Raw genomic sequence first — 18946 nt, forward strand, 5'->3', positions numbered from 1 at the left:
AGATCATGCATTTAGATCATGTGTACAAAGCCCACTGTGTGGGTGAGGACAGTCTCTTCTGTTGCCTATACAGGACTTGAAGTGTGGGTGTACACTGCATTGTTTGCTGTGTTAAGCTTTGGCATATTCTGAGCTTGCATTGTGTGTACACTAGTTAATCAGTGTTACCGTTGTGCTGTAATTCTTCATCTACCTCTGCTCACTCTCCTCTCAGCCCATCAAAGCATCTGCTGCCAATCTGCTCGATCTGGCCAATCGTACCTGTTTGCCGTGGGGATGTAAGAGCTTGGGTGTCTGTCTGCTGCTGTCAATCCTGCCCCGATAGCCCCCACAACAGATCACTTTCATTCTCCCTGTGAAGCCTGTCATGTAGTTGTGCTTCTCATTCAAAGATCTCAATCTGTGCTTCATCTGTGTTTTCTTCAGACCCTCTTTGTGCAGTCCTTCCAACTTGTCTCAGAGTTTCGAGGGGGACTGGTGTCTGTGGTTACCTTGCTGGGATTACTTTTTTCATACTGCTGTTCTTATTGGTAATGGAACGAGATGAGGCCTTGAACTATAAAATGCAATCTAGCTGCCAAGATGCAATCTCCCTTGAGGTATGAGTAACCTCTTCACCTCTACATCTTCTGTCAGCTATAAACTGCTGTCAGAGGGGTTGCAGCACTTGTTATTAGCCAGTCTGTGTGTGTGTGTGTGTGTGTGTGTGTGTGTGCGCGCCACTGAGGATAAATAATGACCACATGACCACGACAAGCCTTCTCCTGCTGAGAAGCCAATCACATTATGATACTCCAGATGAGAACAGAGGAGCTCCTCCAATATAAAGTCTGCCTTTGAAAATAAGTTGTAGGAGCAGCTGACGGCTGATGTCAGACCTCAGCGTCTCAACAATTTCAGTAGCAATTTACCAGCCGTTGAGCATGTCAGCTGGTTCATCCAAAGACATCTCATGCAAAAATGAGACTTTTAAGAAGGTGACTTCATCGGTGTTGAACATGCCCTTTATATTCTGTAGACAAAGTGACACGGCATGTGTAGACTTGCCAACCTTGAGGAAACTTGTTGAGTACTACCTTACACCTGAAAACTCTGTGTGTGGCCAAAAAACAAATATTTTGTCAGTGGCTCATTTTCAGGACATTAATAAATACCCAGTCCTAATACCCCAATGCACACACACACACACACACATTCACCAGTCTTCACTTGAGGAAACTGCGAGCCGGAGTGAGGAGGAAGGACGAGAAAGATAAAGTCCTTGTCAGTTAGCACACTGCTGCAGCTTCTAGTTTTCAGACAGGAGTCGTGTTACACGTTTGGACACATTCTCAAGGCATCGCAAGCTTTTGGAGCGACAAGACATACCAGCAGATGTTGGACTAAAAATACATACAGGTTGGCAGTCTGCAAATGAAAGTTCTTAAAGAGGGGCACAGTAGGGGCTCTCATCAACCACAGCTGTCATTTTCACGGAATATCATCCTATAGATTATCTATATCAGCGTCAATCCCAACTCCACAAGCTCAGTTGTTAGTGAGTTCTCACATAACCTCTGAGCAAGGAAAATGAAATTGTCTTGTGATGTTACGTGCTAATAGGCTCATATAAATAGCCAGTTGTGCACTATGCAGTATGATCAACAGGTTTATGATTTGCTGCCTTTAAGGGTCATCGTTGTAATTTGATGTTAACGGAAACAAATTTGGGCTTTTGTCTTTAACACATTTTTACATTCAACTTTTACTGGAGAAGTATGCAACACATGGGTGTCATATTGATATTTTACAGTTTAAAAAACAGCTAAACCTCAGACTCAGATTGTGGCCTTGTATATTACAGACTGGTCTGGTGGAGAAAACATGGAAATGAGTGCTCAGTGGGTACATCATGTTAGAAAATGATGAGAAGAAGCAAAACAACAAGCAATAAAGACAAAATGTGCATACAAAGCCAGGAAAAGACTCAAAGCATGCTGGTTCAATGCCCTGCATATGTGAGAACTTCCTATTTTTCACGTTCTTATAATAAATCAGTTATAATAATACAATTTCAACAGAGATATATAAACCATAATAAACCATATAGAAAACAACTCTTCCAGCCACGGATCATCTAAGGAAAAATCTGGCTAGCGCTTTGGGGCCCCATTCATTCTAATGAAAGCAGTTCAGTAGAGCATGAAAACAAAAGTTCAACTTCCTTGTGTACATCTGCTGCATGTTGTGCAGCTCATAGAGCGTGCACACTAAAGACTTCTGCACATGATGTTGTAATTTCACAGTTTGGTCACTATGTCAAACAGACTACAAAGTCCAGTGTTGCTCCTGGGTGTTTGGTTTCAGCCTTAATATATCTGGTCAAATCTAAGCCCGCAGGAATGTCACTAGGCCTTGAAGCCAGTTTTCGTAGTGGCCAAACAGTGTAATTACAATCGTCATGTGATGCACTTTTTCCATAAGCTAACGCTGCGAAAGAAGCACCTTAAAACAATGGATACTATACCCACTCAAGTGCTTTTTGACTTAAAGCACCACTGTGAACGTTTCAACGTTTCACTGGAGTGAACAAGGCTCCTCCTCCAGAACTATGTCCAGATCTCACTGTTCATTTTTACGATAAAGACCAGGAAAGCCTTCTTCCTTGCTTAAAAGTTCTGCTCAGCACTGCATGACTAATAATACTGCAGTGTGAAATTTCCTTATTTCCTCATCTATCTATCTATCTATCTATCTATCTATCTATCTATCTATCTATCTATCTATCTATCTATCTATCTATCTATCTATCTATCTATCTATCTATTTTTATTTTTTTGGCATGCATGAAGTTAAGTCTTCCTCCACAGGCGGGGAACAAACTGCCTGAGGAGCGGGTAGTTACAGTGTATGCAGCTTTGGCTGAGTGTCACTCAGAGAGACCCAGAGAGGCAAGTGTCAGAACAAAGACAGCACAGCACGGTACGAGCCTGACTGTTAGCTGACTGATAATCTCTGCAATGCAGAGCAAACATGAATAGCATCATACCACCGTGGCAACAAATGTTTAGCACTGAAAACATCCATTCTCTAGCTTAACAGTTCCAACACAGTTAGCTTGTCTGCCAAGTGTACTAAATGTACAAGAAGTTATAATGTGCAGATACAAACTGGCAACTAGATTAGAAAGTGACAAACCACACACACACACAGAAAGTCTTCGTGTGGTAATATATATGTTGACTTAAATAAACGTCAACACTTTTGACGCAGTGCTGTGAGATTCACACAATTAGGTTGCGAAGGTGGAGAAAAATAAGACTCCACATGCTGTGTGAAAGGATGTGCAGCAGCACATGTGACAGACAGAAGAAGCCTTCACACATCACGCTGTAAATATACTGTCCAACTTGTGCTGATATAAATATTTAATACCTGTAGACTTAAAGTGTGGAGCTGAAGAGCTTGTATCTTAGCTAGGCTGCTGTCATATCCACAGCACTATGCAGGCAGCCATGTTGGCTTCCAGAAACACCACCACTGCCCCCTCCACCTCCTAATGTGAGCGCTGCCTAATAAGCATATCATGTGAACATGATATGCCACGCTTTCTGCAAATGTCAACATGGACATAATTGTGTTTTGTAGAAACGCTTACTGCTGATACATCAGCTCATATACATGCTGCTATAATATGTGATGGTTTCAAAATAAAAGCTCTGAGGTCAAGTTAGCAAAAATATGATATATGAAACACATGGTTAGACTTTAAAAACAATGCTTGCTGACAAGCACTTTAAATATTATGACATGAATTTTTGACTTGTGTTATTAACACAGTGTAGTTGGTTTAGGAAAAGATCAAACTTTGACCAGAATAACTTCTTTCTTCTTGTAACGTAAGTGATGTAACTCACATAACCTAAATTACATAAGTTAGGTCATTAATTCACTTGCCTAATGTAACTTAATGATAAAAAACTTCTGTCTCTTGGTCACAGAGAGGAGCTAACCCCGTTTCTCTGGAGGGGCAGTCTGATGTATGACCCATCCGACCACCCTGACTTTCCCTGTTCCCCCTGTTCTTGTTACACTAGAGGGGTGCTGCTGATGTCAGAGCAATACCAACAGTGTCAAAGGTAGTAGGGCCGCTGACCAGGCTGACCAGGCTGGTGTATGGAATGCGTTGGGAGTGAGAAAGGGCTGCAAATGCACAATGCCACCATTTTAATTTGGCGACTGGGCTGAAACAGAACACTGTTAAATCTCCAGCCCCATCTGTTTATCTTTGTTGTGCCATCGGTGTGTTTGTTTAAATCTATTTGTGAGGTCATCGATGGAGTTAACTCAAACTGGCTGAAATGAAAAGGATAAATTGCAGGCCATGTGGAAGATGAACTCTCTCCCTGCAAAATGGTGTCAGGTCAGATTAGTTCTTGGGTTTGGGATTGAAGATAGACTTCCTTGCTCCATTTTTCCTCCAAGCTTGGCATCACGCTGCTCCCTCGTGGTGGGCGCGGGCTGTCCTGAGAGCAGCAGGAGGTGGAGGAAAACCAAATGTGGTAGAAGAGGTCAGAATGCTGTTTGTTACTGTGGCTGGTAAACTGAGAGCAGAAGGTGTAACACTATCCAGTTGATTCCTTAATGAATAATTAGTGTTGATTAAGAAAAACACCAATGGCTGCATTCACAATGAATCTGACATGGGAGTCGAGCCAGCTGTTTGTCAGCAGCAGTAATTGCAACTACAGTAACACCTTGCTCTCCAGGTGGGAAAGTGCCAATTATGTGCAACCTCTGGAACCTGCTGAGTTAAATATGGTCAAACCAGCATGTAAGAAGTAATACAAAAGAATTTAAAAAAGAGAAAGGATGGAAATTAAACTCTAAAGAAAACATGGATCTTTCAAAGTGCAGTTGTTTTCAGAAGATGTTATAAAAAGGACAGAAGGACCCTGGATGAAGTAAAGTTTGTTGTTCAGTGAATCAGAAGGTTTTTATACAGTTTACATGTGGGATGTTTTTGCTGCTTGTGTTTCTTGCTGGCTACGTACTTTGTTTCACTGAATGAAAAATTCACTGAATCAATCTTTTGTTCAGATTCACATAAGAAAGCACCAAATGAGACACTAATCTCAAACATCCTTCTGGGTCCTTCTAGCTTTTAACTGAAAAAGTGTCCAGAAATGAATCTGAGAATTAATGATGGTTTTATACAATGATTAGAGGTTGTGGTAAATAGAGCTGCAAAGTTGTGCTTTCAGTCAGCGAACAGATTCATGTCACAGCAGCCAGAAATGTCAGGATTTTCAGGGACAAACTGTCTGCTCATGCTGGTGTCAGACTCATTTGCTCCCAAGGCGACTGCTGGAGATCACAGAGTCAAAGAGTGGCGGGTTAGTGAAAACGGTTGTTATGATTGAGGTCACCACTGCTGGTCTGCAGCCACAGAAGGCGCTGAATGATGGGAAGCATTGAAGCTGACCATATCCACCGGTTCAAAACTGTGAATGGGCTGTGATCAAACTGAAGCTTCACCGATGTTTCTCTGCACATTGAGTTAATACTTAAAAACTCTAAAACACCTTTCTTCAACTTATTTCTCAAAACTGAAATAGTTTACATCACTTATTTCAAACAGTGACTTTAATCTATAATGACCCTGTTTGAAACACTTTTGATTGTTCCATTGTTTTTTCTTTTCTTCAGTTTAAAGCTCTTCTTCCTGAGCAGTGTCACAAGTGTTGAGACCTAGTTTCACTCTCATTTCATGTCCCCGAGCATCCGAGTGCTGTTTGCTGCTGCAGACACTCTTCTCTGTTTACATTAAACAAGGATTTCTTGTGGTGTCGACAGCTCAGATGGTGCTCCTTGTGATATAGAGTGAAAAGAAAAAGTGGAGGAAACGCAGATGAAGTGCTAATATCATACAGTAGAATCCCTGAGTAATAAAGAAAAGCAACAGTTAAGGAAGAGTTTGTTTGTGCTGATTCTGTCGATGTAAACAACAAAGGAACCATCAGTTTTTAGTTGTGACATTGGTTATGAGAGCAGAGTTCTGCTTTATAAACCTAATAGGACCTCAGAAGTCATTTAAAATAAATGACACTGTAAAAGACACAGGGAACCAATGCAAAGAGGCCAAAATAGCTGGGATGCTGACACATTTTTTGAGAGTTGAGCTGCAGCATTTTTAGCATGAGTTTGAGGCAGTGGAGCAACTCTTGATGGAGACAAGTATACAGGGAGCGCCGCTGTCGAGGAGAGATGAAACAAACGTGTGGACAGGGCTGTGGGAAGCTACTCACAGCAGGGGAGCCGAGGGGTTCAGTGTTCATGTCAATAGGTTAGAGACCAACTTTTTTATCCTTTCCTCAGACTTGTAGGCGAGGCCTCTGTTTGCGCTGCAGCCCCTCAGCACCCCAGTTCCTGCATCCATGTGGATGGACGACTTTCTCCAAATCACTGACACAAACTATTTCATTGTGGTATTTTTATGAAGTTGATAAATAGATGACTGGACAGGTCTATAGATATGAGTTGAATAAAAGATTTCAGGCTTAGCACATTAAGTTGGTGTAAATTAAGACCCTTATATACACAGGCCACTGTACTCCACACTATTATTGGTAGATAAAGCACCGCCATTCAAGTTGTTACTACACATTTAGTCTCAAAGCTGATTTCAATGATTCTGCAGACACATTGTCATGGAAACATGTCTTTTTTTTTAGCACTGCATGAACAGCAGTCACAAGGTTGACATTTCTGTGCTCTCACACTTTGTCACACACTTAAGTGCAAATAAAGTCAACAGGAGGCAGCACATCTGACTCAAACCAGGTTCCACAGCTACAGTCAGATGCTTGTGTGTTAATGCCATGACTATACGTGTGAAAGAAGCGCAAGACTCTGACCTCGCACATCAACAGCTGTGTGGGTGAGAGAAGTCGGGCTATCATCCTTCTCAGACAAAGCTTGAGTAAGAAAAAGAGAAGAGAGAAAAGACAGAGACGGATTTGTGCACTCCAGGACAAATGCTGATTATCCCCTAAACGTAGAAGCAATGACTCCGGCATAAAATTGCAACAGTGGGCAACTAAAAAATATGTGATGATGCACAACACTAATAGTCTTCAGCAGCGGAAACCACCACAGCACCTCACAGCTACAAGATACCAGAGGAAGACTTCTCATTTACAGCCACTTTTTAATTAATCTAGTTAGCACAAACATGGCTTTTCCTCACCGTTGGGGGATGAGGGGGAAGGAGAGAGAGATCAGTCACATGTAGCAGCCAGTGAGCCCGGGGACAGGGAGGAGAACATAAGAAAAAGACTGACGACATGTCTTCTGAGGTTGTGTTTACTTGTCATCGTAATGTAGGTCAGAGCCCGACGGAGGATCCATACATTGCCAGAATCATGAATGGGTTGCTTCTGTCTGCACTGATTTAGTCAGATCAATAGGAATCAGTTTTTCCACTGATTCGAGATCTTACAGCACCGCCCGGCCCAGCCCACGCTGCCACACAGTCCATCGATTCGCAGCAGGGCTGTGGAGCGGCGTGCACAGCATGAGCGGTCCACATAACAGGCCTGGAGTTTGGCACATCCTCCTTCGACTGAGGGGAAAACTCGGAAATGAAAGGAAGGGAATGTCTTATAAATACTGACTGTTTCTGCTCCTAAGCATCGTCAGCAGTTTTCGTAGCTCTGTCACATGTATCATGCCAGTGCTGGGGTATAAAGTGCTGAATAAATTAGAATATTTGCATTCAAATGCATTCATAAGTTTACTTTTTGACAGATTTTGTTGAAAACATCCCTAAATAAATCTCACTGGGGTTTTTATTGGCTCAGAAAGAGGCTTAGGTGGCGCCTCAGTGAGTCTGCTCCGGCTTTATCATCACTGCCAGTTTAATGCTCAAACCCCTTTGATTCCACTCTTCAGCTTTTAGAGACACCAGATTTTGGCATTGCCACAACACTGACCTACTTGAAGTGTTCTTTAGCTGTTTAAAATCCAATTTTCTTCATGTTTCCATGGTTATGAAAAGCAGCGGCCGGATGAATTTGTCAGCATCATGTCATGACTTCATTTGTTCTCAGCAGTGATATTTATAAGTGAGCTGTGAGCAGTTTATTCATCTTGTGAGGGGATTGGCTCAAGTTGTTCTGTTAATGTACGTTTTTAGATTGAACAAGGCATGATAAGGCTGTGACAAATTAGATTTTTCTTTCCACTGACCTCTTTAGAATTATGATGGTAGCAGAAAATGCACAGTACTTTCTTGCATCTGAAATACTTTTCAATGTATAAAGGCAAAACATGCACCGAGTGATGTGTGTGAGCGTGATATGGTGAAAAAGATATCAATTATATATGAGCAGTTAAATAAGTTAATGAAACTTCAGATCGAGTCGCTTTTGTTTTCATCTTCTGCTGCAACTCGGCTATAAGTGGCTATATGGGTTTTCATTCTGTGATGTTGAGGCTGTTTTAAAAATTCATGTCTGTGCATTCAGGAAAGCCCTTGATAGCAGAAAGTGTGTCAGTAAGTGGAATCCATTCACTTAATAAAACTGCTGCAAAGCTGATTTCACGTCTGTGTTCCTCCTGCATATTCACACTTGACTCCTCCTGGGCTGAACAACGCGGCAGACCGTATCCATGTAGACGATGAAAGGACTTGTGACCCCATGTCACAGCTCAGTCTCCGTCTGCCGTCTCAGAAAACTCTTTTTAAACACATTTCACATTTCCACAGGTTATTGAAAGTCACTTTTAAAAATGATCCTGTGGGAATTTAATGATGACAAAACTCCCTGTGCTTCTATACTCATCACTTTATGACATGGGTGAAGATCCTGGCCATTGGTTGTTCTGTGACCAGTCTGTTGTCATCACACATCATCACATTGCTTCATGACTCTGTGGTGCCTCTGAATAGTCCAACATCCCATTAAAAAGGATGTGCAGTGTGTAATCATGAACAGTGTGTAATCATGACTGACACGAGGTCGTCTTCAGGTTTTAATGTGTCCTTTTCAGACAACAGAAACCTAACTGACTGTGTAATGCTGAGCTCTTCTCTAAATGTAAACTGCCCTACACTTCTGTTTACATCTGTTCTGTAGAAGCGTCATATTGCTTGTTATGTGATTATGTTTACTGACTGAATCACACAGTCAAGAGAACTCACAGTCAACCACTCTGTACTCGTGAGGAGAAGCTCTCAGTTCTCTGCAACACTTTTCCGGATTAGCCCCGGGACAGAGTGGAAGTGCTTATTGAGGGATGTGCTGCCTATTCTGACACTGAATGATTTCCTGCACTGCATCAGTCAGGCGTGACATCACCGAGGCTGCCCTCTGAACAAAGATGACCTTGTCTTTTCATGGCAACAAAGGACATCTCTTTAAGCAGGTATTAATGTATATATTTAAATTTTATACATGACTGCTTTTATTTAGGATAAAAGCTGATGCACTTGCCAGTTTTTTAGGGGAGATACTTTCTGTACTTCAAAAGGCCTCTGCAAGTCTGCTGAAATTAATAAATACTGAGTAATCACAGTTGACAGATCTGAATCATGAACATTAATAAATATTCATAAAGGACACTTGAGGGCTGATGTGTCAAAGCGATGTGCAGCACAGTGTGAAGACAGCCAGAGCTGCACTGTTGTGATAGGCTCATCTCACACTGTAAAGGTGGGGCCTTCCTCTTTTCAGGTCACTTTGAAGTATGAATGGATTAAGACGTCACATGGCAGACACGGTTCATGAGTTGAGCATTGGTCGGGGGATACGTTGATTTGAATAACTACCCGTTTAAGTTAAAGTGGAGTGGCTGCGATAAAATGTCAATGGGGTTTCACTGAGAATCTGGCTGGGAAAACTAGAGTGTGCAGACCATGTGTCAGAAAAAAAGGATCTAAGACGTGCATGTGGAGAGATTGTGTGTGTTAGTGTAAAGCAGTGTTAACCCCCGCATGAGCAAGAGACCTCTTTTGGTCTATGGCATTACAGATGGAGACCAGATGGAGATGACACCCCACTGACTCAGCCTACGTGGAGAGGGAAAAAGCAGCTCGATACACTTAATTGACAACGTGGTGTCATGAAAGGAGCTTTAGATTAGGGTGCAGCAGAGTCCCACTTGGAATGCATAAACAGCAAAGTGACACTGATCGGAGCCGAGCGGATCCTGCTGCGGATACACAGGAGGTGCTGAAGGGACTGGGCAGGAACAGAACTTCTGGTTCTTTGAAGCAAATAAAAACAAAGTCACTGTTAATTAACAATAGCTCTCAGGGCGCGGTAGCGAACGGCAAGATACCTCGGGATCTGTTTTGTTCTGGAGAACAATCAAAATGAGGCTCATGCTACAGTTTCACTCGTGTGATTATTTCTAACGATATTCTCGAATCTCAGTGAGTCATTTTCAGAGAAGACGTGTACAAGCCTTCAGTAACAAGTCATTTATGCCAAAGAAGTAGCACTGGTGTATAAGTAATGTCACTTTGAGGAGAGACAGAATTTCCTTATGATATGTGGTTGATGGTCCCACGCACTCAGTCATCTCTCTCCCTCCTTTCTATTGCTATTCTCCCTCCTCTCCACGGTCTCTATTACATCTGTGGAGGAGCTGTGCTCTCCTCACCGTCAGGAAGTATTTCTGGTCTGAGGGCTTGTTCAGTGTGAGAAAGAGCAGAGCAAGTCCAGCTTCTACATTTCATGCATGAAGAAAACACAATGTGCTTCACATAACATAATTGAAAATGCATAAAAATCTTTAAAAAGAGGGAAAGAAAAAAAAAGCACAGAAAGGTTTAAAATGAATAAAAGATGAAAATGATTTTTTTTTCTTTCAATTTCACAGTAAGTCGCTTCAAAATCCACACTTTCTGTCTTTGCTGAAAATATTCTGTATCTGCCTGATCCAGTATTTCACTGAGGTCCGATCAAATTTACATGAGGTGAAAAATCAGATTGCACGATGACTTTTTAATGGCTGGACTGTTCTTACTTACAATAAGACACTTACAATAAATAGCACAAAATACTACAAAGATCAAATCTGCAGTGTTTTGTGCAAATATTCAACATGAGAAACTCATTTCAGTAGGGAACAAAAACAATACACTGTAAGTTTTCTGTTAACGATGATTGACAGTGATTATGCTTCAGTGATTAAAGGAACACCCCGGTGATTCAGCACTGCACTGCTGTAAAGCCAAGGAACTCAAAAGAGACAAACAAAACCCATCGAGCACCATCAAAGCAGCAAACCCTTCCACATTACTTATTAACACTTTGCAGAAGGAAATAGATGTTGTGAGCAACACAAGGACAGGTGATTTCACAACATTTTCAGGAAATGTTTAATGAGTTGTTCAGAGCAGACATGTTTTGTTTTGTTGTCCCATAATCTAATCGTGTTGGTATTAAAGTATGGCTCATGCTTTGGCTTTAATGTTTGCTTTGGTTTTACTTAGGCATCACATGATGTCTCTGGCTTCTTACTGGAAAAGCTCAAAGTGACATGAAGCGTAAAGCTTTGTGTTTACTTCATTAACATTTAAACAAATCTATAAATCTTTCATTGACCAACTAAACCAAACCAGACACAGGATTCAGGGAACAAACCAAAAATAAACCTACAGTGAGGTCAACCATTGGTTTGTGGACTCGTGTTTGAAGCCTTGAGTTTGGCATTATGACTATTAAGACTTGCCATCTTGTTTTTTGCAGCCAGAAGTAACCATATTTGAGTCACAGGTCGTTCAGCTGGTAGAGAACAAACTCCATGTACAGAGGCTGTGTCCCCACCTCAGTGGCCCAAGGCTCAAATCCAACCTGTTACTCCCTCACTGCATGTCACCAAAAAAGAAGGGATCATATTTGGACTCAATGGTTAAGCTGCAGAAGAAATCCTGATTGGACCTGACTGAAAACCCAGGAACAAGCAGTGGTAGCAATTTGTCACAAAGAGCAATGCCCTAAATTATACTCAACTTACAAGTAGTTCCGACCAAGCAATTTGATTGGTCAACAAGACATTTAGACCGTGCTCAAATCAGCATGACAGCACGCCTGACTCATTACTCAAAATATTACTCCGCCAAGTCTGTGGCGAGATTGTATCCATCTCCATGGCAACATAGTATCTGTCAGAGCTGGAGAAAAAAAATAAAAAGTATGGCTTGAAATTCAAACTCTCTTCCATAAAATATGCAGAGAAAAAACTCGGGAGAAGCAGCCGCTAGACGTTTCTCTGTCGACCCCAAGAGAGTGAGAGATTGGTGAAAAAATAAAACGGAGCTGTCCGAGGACGACAGCAACAGGGTCAGGCTGCCTGGTGGAGGGAGGAAGAAGGTTGCTGGTTGGCTGAATCGTTTCCTTCGCCACAACAACTTCCCTTGCAGAAGACGTACAACTATTGCCCTGCACAATTTGTCCCAAATTGCCGCCTGGTCTGTTAAGTGACTGAAACAAATAAACGCCCCAGCTATTATTTGCTATTTTACGGTAGTTCAGGAAATTCCGAGACCACGATAAAACATTAACGTCAACTCAGAGTTCACTCATCTGGGACTAGAAAATCCTTTCTGTTGCTAGGTTGTCACTAAGGGTTGGATTATTTGCTTGTGACTATGTTCCATTACACATTTGAATCTACTGACGTGACTGATTTTGTTTCAGTTATTAGTCAGACCCCATGTGTTTCCATGGAAACGCGACACACACTCGCAAAAACCTTTAAAATTTGAGCAACCAAAATGTCCATCAACATGGATATAATTTGATTATACATTTTATTTGTGTTGGTATTAGTTGTATAATTGCAATATTACCCTCAAGGGTGTGCCTTAACTTCATTTGAGCACTTCAGTGCTGCTTGCAGACCGCATCACTGTTGTGCTCAAATGACGTTAAAGCACACCCTAGAGGGTGATATTGCTTAATTTTAACATACCTGTTATGGTCTCCACGAACATAGCTGAAGATATACCAGCTTCCTGACAAAAATATCCAGTTTCTGTTGTTACAACAAGGTCACCTGAGAAATATCCAGCGGTATCACACCTATATATTTTTAAACAGTCTTAAGCTGCGGCCACTGGCTCACCAATATTCTTGCCTGTAACCCAATCACCATCCTGTCCTAGAAATTTGAAAGTCAGGTCATAACCATGTAATGGGAATGAGACATACATTGTAGAGGTGTAAATATGGTGCTCTTTTGTTTTTCTTTGGTTTCATATTTATTCTGATTATTATCCACCTGAGACCTCCCTCTTTGTCAGAGTTGTGGTTCATTTTTTAAAAAGAAAGAAGAAGCATGGTTTACATTTATAGTTTGTACTACCATGTCATGTGCCAGTGCCTTCATCAGTTCAAGTGTTCATTGAAAAATACACAATTTTAAACATTCTTCACTCAGTGATTATGTTTCTCGCAAAATGTATTTGATCATACTAATGAATCATACAGAAATGTGACTTATAGGAGAGAGGATTGAAGGAGCATTGGCTGACACACTGAGCTTCTTTCCCTGGTGGTCTCCATGCCGACACAACCAATAGCATTTCTTCAAACCGTCTGTAACTGGTAAAGCTCCGCAGGCTTTCTGCCACATAGCTCTGGTCTCCAAGCCCAAAATAACCTCTGATGGCATTGCCAGGGTTATTTTCTCAGATGTGACAAAACTGCTCCAAAACACATTACACAACTTTTTTCACAGGCTGACAGAGTTGTACTCTTGGTGTCAAGTAAACTGAACCTTTATGTGTGAAGTCCCCATTTAAATAAACAGAGCCAGTCCAGTAACAATCAATAGTGCTGCACAAACATCTGAATCCACTTAAACACACCAAACATTGGAGCTATTTTGAAGCATAAAAAAACCCTTTATAGTAAAAAACAGATCAAAAGACCAAAATATTGCATGTTGGTTGAGGGGGTGTGATTTCTTGCATTGAGTCAGTGTTGTCAGTAAACTGGGTAAACCAACTTCTCCCTCCTTCGGAGCACATTTGGCACTGATACAGCACACACCCACACATCAACTTCACCACTGAAAACCTTCTCACTACACGTTCACACATACAAACTTCACATCACTCACTTAATGAATCCACAACACTGTGATCTGTATGTCGTAGCCATTCACAAAACCACACATTGTGCCAACAATCTTTCCTTTTTAATGATGCCCAACACCTGTTGCGATCTTTGTGCCCCTCCCCCTGTGAAAAAGGTGATAGTTGCATGCTGTAGAGGCTTGACATCCCTGATTATCATTATTATGAAGTGTTTGTGATTATGTCTTTTAATTGGTAGAAATAATTGCTGCTAAAAAAAAACAAAAAACAAAACATTTCAAAGGAGACATTTGTAACTTGAGGTGTTTAAAATTGCTTTTCACAGTGACTTATCGTGTGTGATTATTTTAATGAAGAGGCAGACACAAATTTCAATGCTTTATTGTTCCTTTTGTTAATGCTACAAGTTCAGGCTCAGCTTTTAAACAGTACAGAGAGTATTCAGTATAAATTACTGCCTTCTCCTCTGCGGATGTTTTCCCCTCTTTAATCAAAATTTCCACCTTCTGTGAGTCCCTGCGAGTGTGTTTGCATCACTGGCTGACTCTTACACAAACATCAAGAGCTCATGTTGTTGATTTTCATCCCAGCTTTATGTCAACAAGCTGTCAATCACGTGATTTAAAAAAATCACTTAATAGGAGTCAATGTTATAAGATATAACTCACAAAGAGTAACTCCACTGACTATCCTGCTTGGCCCTTCATACCTTCACACAAAGACATTGAGGCTTAATCCCATGTCCCTACCCCTCGTGTTCCAGTGCTCCTCAGAACAGAGTCAAAAGGGGAAGTGGCTGAAATCTCCCCCTTTAAAATGGGACAACACTTTAAGAACCTCATACATCATCAGTAGTCATTGATGGTGTGTACGTAAACAGACACGACCGGACATTTCCAGTATGGCATCTTCAGCTGTGGTGATTTCTCTCGCATTATTGTGACAATCACGGTATGATGACGATGCCATTTGCTATTTATCTGATGGAGACAGAAGAGGATGGATGCTCAGGATTCATTTACAGCTTCACACTATTAAATCAGGCCATCACATAAAAAAGAGCTCTGTTTCATTACATGGCCCTTTGTGGTGATCAGTAGGTTAGCAACCTGTGCTCTAACCAGTCTGCTCCAAGGCTTGGTAGGTTTCCAGTTTTGCCGGTTTGGCCCAGCCTCATTGACTTGCAAGATTCACGTACGTGGGCTACTTGTATCAGCACTCTGTGATCTTGACTCCATTTTCACTCAGTTGAAGTGTTGCTTTATACATCATTTTGATGTTAAATTTTAGATAATGTAAAGTTAAATTGATGTTGTGAGAATTGAAATCACGATGTGTCACTGCTGACATGATGGACTGTAGCGCTGATGTCATTCACGGGCTGTTGTATGTTCCTCTTAGGAGCAGCTGAATCATGTGTGTCATCTAGAGGTGAGACTTAGTATTACCAGTCTGTTCAAATATTAAGACTTAAATCAAACCAGAGGTTTTCAATCTGACCGAACCCTAGTTTGCAAGATATTAGAGGAATGGTACCCGTGCAGTGGGGTTGGGCACTGTCTGCCGAATTGGCATATGAGGATGTCTACAGTGAAACACTGTGATGGGCAATAACATTGTTGTTTGTGAGTTTGAGGCAGTGTGTCTCACTGTTGTCGTGAAGCAGGGTTGACTCACCACTGTGGCCGCTGCTATTTCCCACCGTTGCTCTGACATATCCAGCTGTGTCAACCTGCAGAGGAAACTCCTGTTACCACCGACATACATCCCTGTGCCTGGTTAAAAAGCGTCCTTGTCTCCGCAGCACATGTCCATAACTCAGCTTTGTTCAGCCTCAAATGCATAAAACAACATTGGCTGACTAGCTGAGGAAGCTAAGCTACAAAAACTAGTATAAAAACAGCACGACTGAGAGAAACAGCGGCCATCAGGAAAAGAAGCACAGCAGCTGCAATTTTGGAAAATAATAGATGGGACATGGAGACATAATGTTAGTGAACTTAATTGTGCTCGACGGTGAGGAGCCTTTTCGATGTTAATGACGTTACGATGGTCAGGGATTAGCAGGCCATGAGCCGTCAGCCATATAGTGCAGCAACTATGCTCTGGACTTCCAAATACATTAAAATGTTGGACTGTTATGAAGAAATCAGAAATAACAATGTAATGATCACTAGCTAGCTTTATATCTACAATTATCTAGCAATTATTTTCTGCTTGTTTTAAAGAAAAGGACTGTGACTCGGGACAGACTACCTCGAGATACGAACGCTCAAGGTGGAGGAGAGAGGCTAAGGGGTGGGGTGGGGTGGGGGGGGGGGGGGGGTGCAAGGAGTGTATTGGAACTGGGCCATACTGTACATTGGTATTCTGTCTTGACTTCTCAGTACAACACACACATGTTTTTAACAGCCTCACACATTAACAACAGAGGAGAGTGGATGCATAGATGAGGCCCTGCTCTTTTCAGCAGGATATAAAAATAGAGGCTTTTATTAACACTGATAAAAATTCCATCTTCTTATCGACGGGGGGAACAGAGAAGGGCGGGAGAGTTTTACTGCAGCGCTGCTTAGAATAAGGATGCTGCTGGGCAGAGAGGGAGAGAGAGACTGAGACCGAGGAGAGAGAGAGAGAGACACTGACAGAGAGATGGTTTTGGTGCGGAGAGGGAGGAAGATGGGACAGAGAATCTGTATTATAGTAAAGCCAAATGGAAGCAAATTGAGTCTGGACAATGAGAGGACCAGATGGTGGTTGGAGGGAAAAGGACTGGGCATTGAGGAATGGAGAGTGAGGGAAGAACTCTAACTACCACTGAGAGTTAAGAGATCGAGAGAAAGACAGATGGAGAGAATGGAAGGGAGGAGGGTAGGGGTGATGGGGGGTTGTGGCGGGTTTGTCTTTACTGCCCTTGTTCATGTAATCGAGGTTTGGTTGCAGCAGCTTGGAAAAAACGACTGCAGTATGGTGCAGCAGAGTCCAAACAGCATGGACGCACAAACCAGAGGATGCCGGTGCACCTTGGGACCTGTGCTGAATGCAGGTGGAGTGGTGCAGAGCCAGAGGAGCTGGTGGTGGAGGAGGGGTAGGAGGAGGAGGATGGTGAGGTGAGGTGAGGGATGAAGGAGGGGGAAGGGGAGAAGTAGAGGACCAGGTGGGGAAACAGCAGGTGGTGAGGGAGTAAGGGAAAAAATGTCCTGGTAGCAGCACCGGCAGGCTGCACCATAAAGCACCTTGATGACTTGTTAATAACCCAATCCTGCTTCTTTGTGGAAAATGAGCTAAAAATATACGGAATTTAAACCTTGATCATTTATTCAGGGTAATATTTGAGGTGATTCCCTAATGGCTGCTGTATTTATACTCATTTTTACATGGGAGCTGACCATGAGGGACTGCACTGGTTCTGTCCAGTTTGATTATATGAATGAATATGAATAAATTATTTGTCCCCCTCCGCCAGTTTTGCAAGACACCGTTTACAGGTGTCTGAGCATAATTGAACAAGTTGTAAAAAGCCTTTTGTGTCTCTAGAAGGAACTCCCAAACATCTGATAGGTTGCCTTGTGTGAAGCCACTCGAGTCAGTATCAGTTCGTTATTTATTAGGGCTGTCAAAATGAATGCATTAATGCTAGATGATTAATTTGTGGAATTAACACGATCTTTTTTTTTTTTAACGCATTAATGCATGTGAGGAATGACCTGCCCTGTATATCACATAATCCATCCCACTCTGTCTGCTTGTCCTCGCTCTAAAGTTATGTTGGCCGATTGTGACCTCAACGAAATGGAAGAATCCGAAGAACCTGTAAGCCCTTTGGATGGAAAGTTCGAGTATAAGAAAAACAAAGATGGAGCAATCGATAAACATGTGATTTTCACACACTGCAGGAGGGAGTTTACGTTTCACTGAAGCGCCTCAGGCTTAAAGTATCATTGCAACGCAAAGCATCTATTTGTCAGGGCTTTGACTTCAGGTGCAGCGCCTGGCTTGCGGCAGACCACCCTCGTCGAACACAGGGCATTAAGTAAGTCTACCTCGGACAAGTTGACTGACACGATTGCAAATGGATCTCCAAGGACTGTAGTCAGATTAATATTCTCAAGGACACGTGCTTCAGAGAAGTTCTGAATGTTGCACTTCTTGACGTGTTCTGCAAGGCACCCTCAAGAGGCACAGTACTGACTACTGAGTCAGCTTTACATTCAGAATGTGTTTACCAGTTAATTTGCCTAAAGTCTAGTTTAGTCTGGCTAAAAGAAGAATAGGTAAAAGTGCCATATTTAATTGTGTGAAAGAGTAGTTGTTTGTTACAAAAAAAGAAAAAAAAGTTTAATTAAACATGTATATCAGCCTCCTGTCCTTAACTTTCTGTTCCAACAACAATATAAAGAGAAAATGTGAAAACTTTTCCATATTCTATATTTAGGAGTCTTGATTAATTGTAAATGCACCATGATTAATTAGATAATAATGTTTGATATTAATCAGATCATCTGATTCATACAACAAATTACACTGTATATGTCTGGCTGTAATAAATATTAAATAGTCTGTGAATAACTGGCATATTACTCAATACAATTCTGAGATTGATTCAAGAAAGTGAAATACAGACACCACATTGTGATTAATTGCATCAGTTTGAACAGACTCACTAAGTCTCTTGTCTCTGAAACCACTAGCTCAAGGCAACAGCTGAATTCATAATCCACCACTCTGAACTTACATACTACAATCAGTGTGAAAGTTCAAATAGACTTCTTGCAGCCAGGTTAAAAATAAAATGAATCATTTTCCACCATTAATGCAATCCAGACTCCATCAGGACATATTACCCATAACTCA

General features: G+C 41.7%; 1 protein-coding gene across 2 annotated transcripts in view; it reads left to right on the top strand.

Annotated features, from left to right (window-relative positions):
* tspan4a (tetraspanin 4a) overlaps window positions 1-18946 on the top strand; it is a 192716-nt gene that overhangs the window by 34113 nt on the left and 139657 nt on the right. The window lies entirely within an intron of this gene.

This window comes from Acanthopagrus latus, chromosome 4 (assembly GCF_904848185.1).
Source record: "Acanthopagrus latus isolate v.2019 chromosome 4, fAcaLat1.1, whole genome shotgun sequence".
Classification (NCBI taxonomy): Eukaryota; Metazoa; Chordata; class Actinopteri; order Spariformes; family Sparidae; genus Acanthopagrus; species Acanthopagrus latus.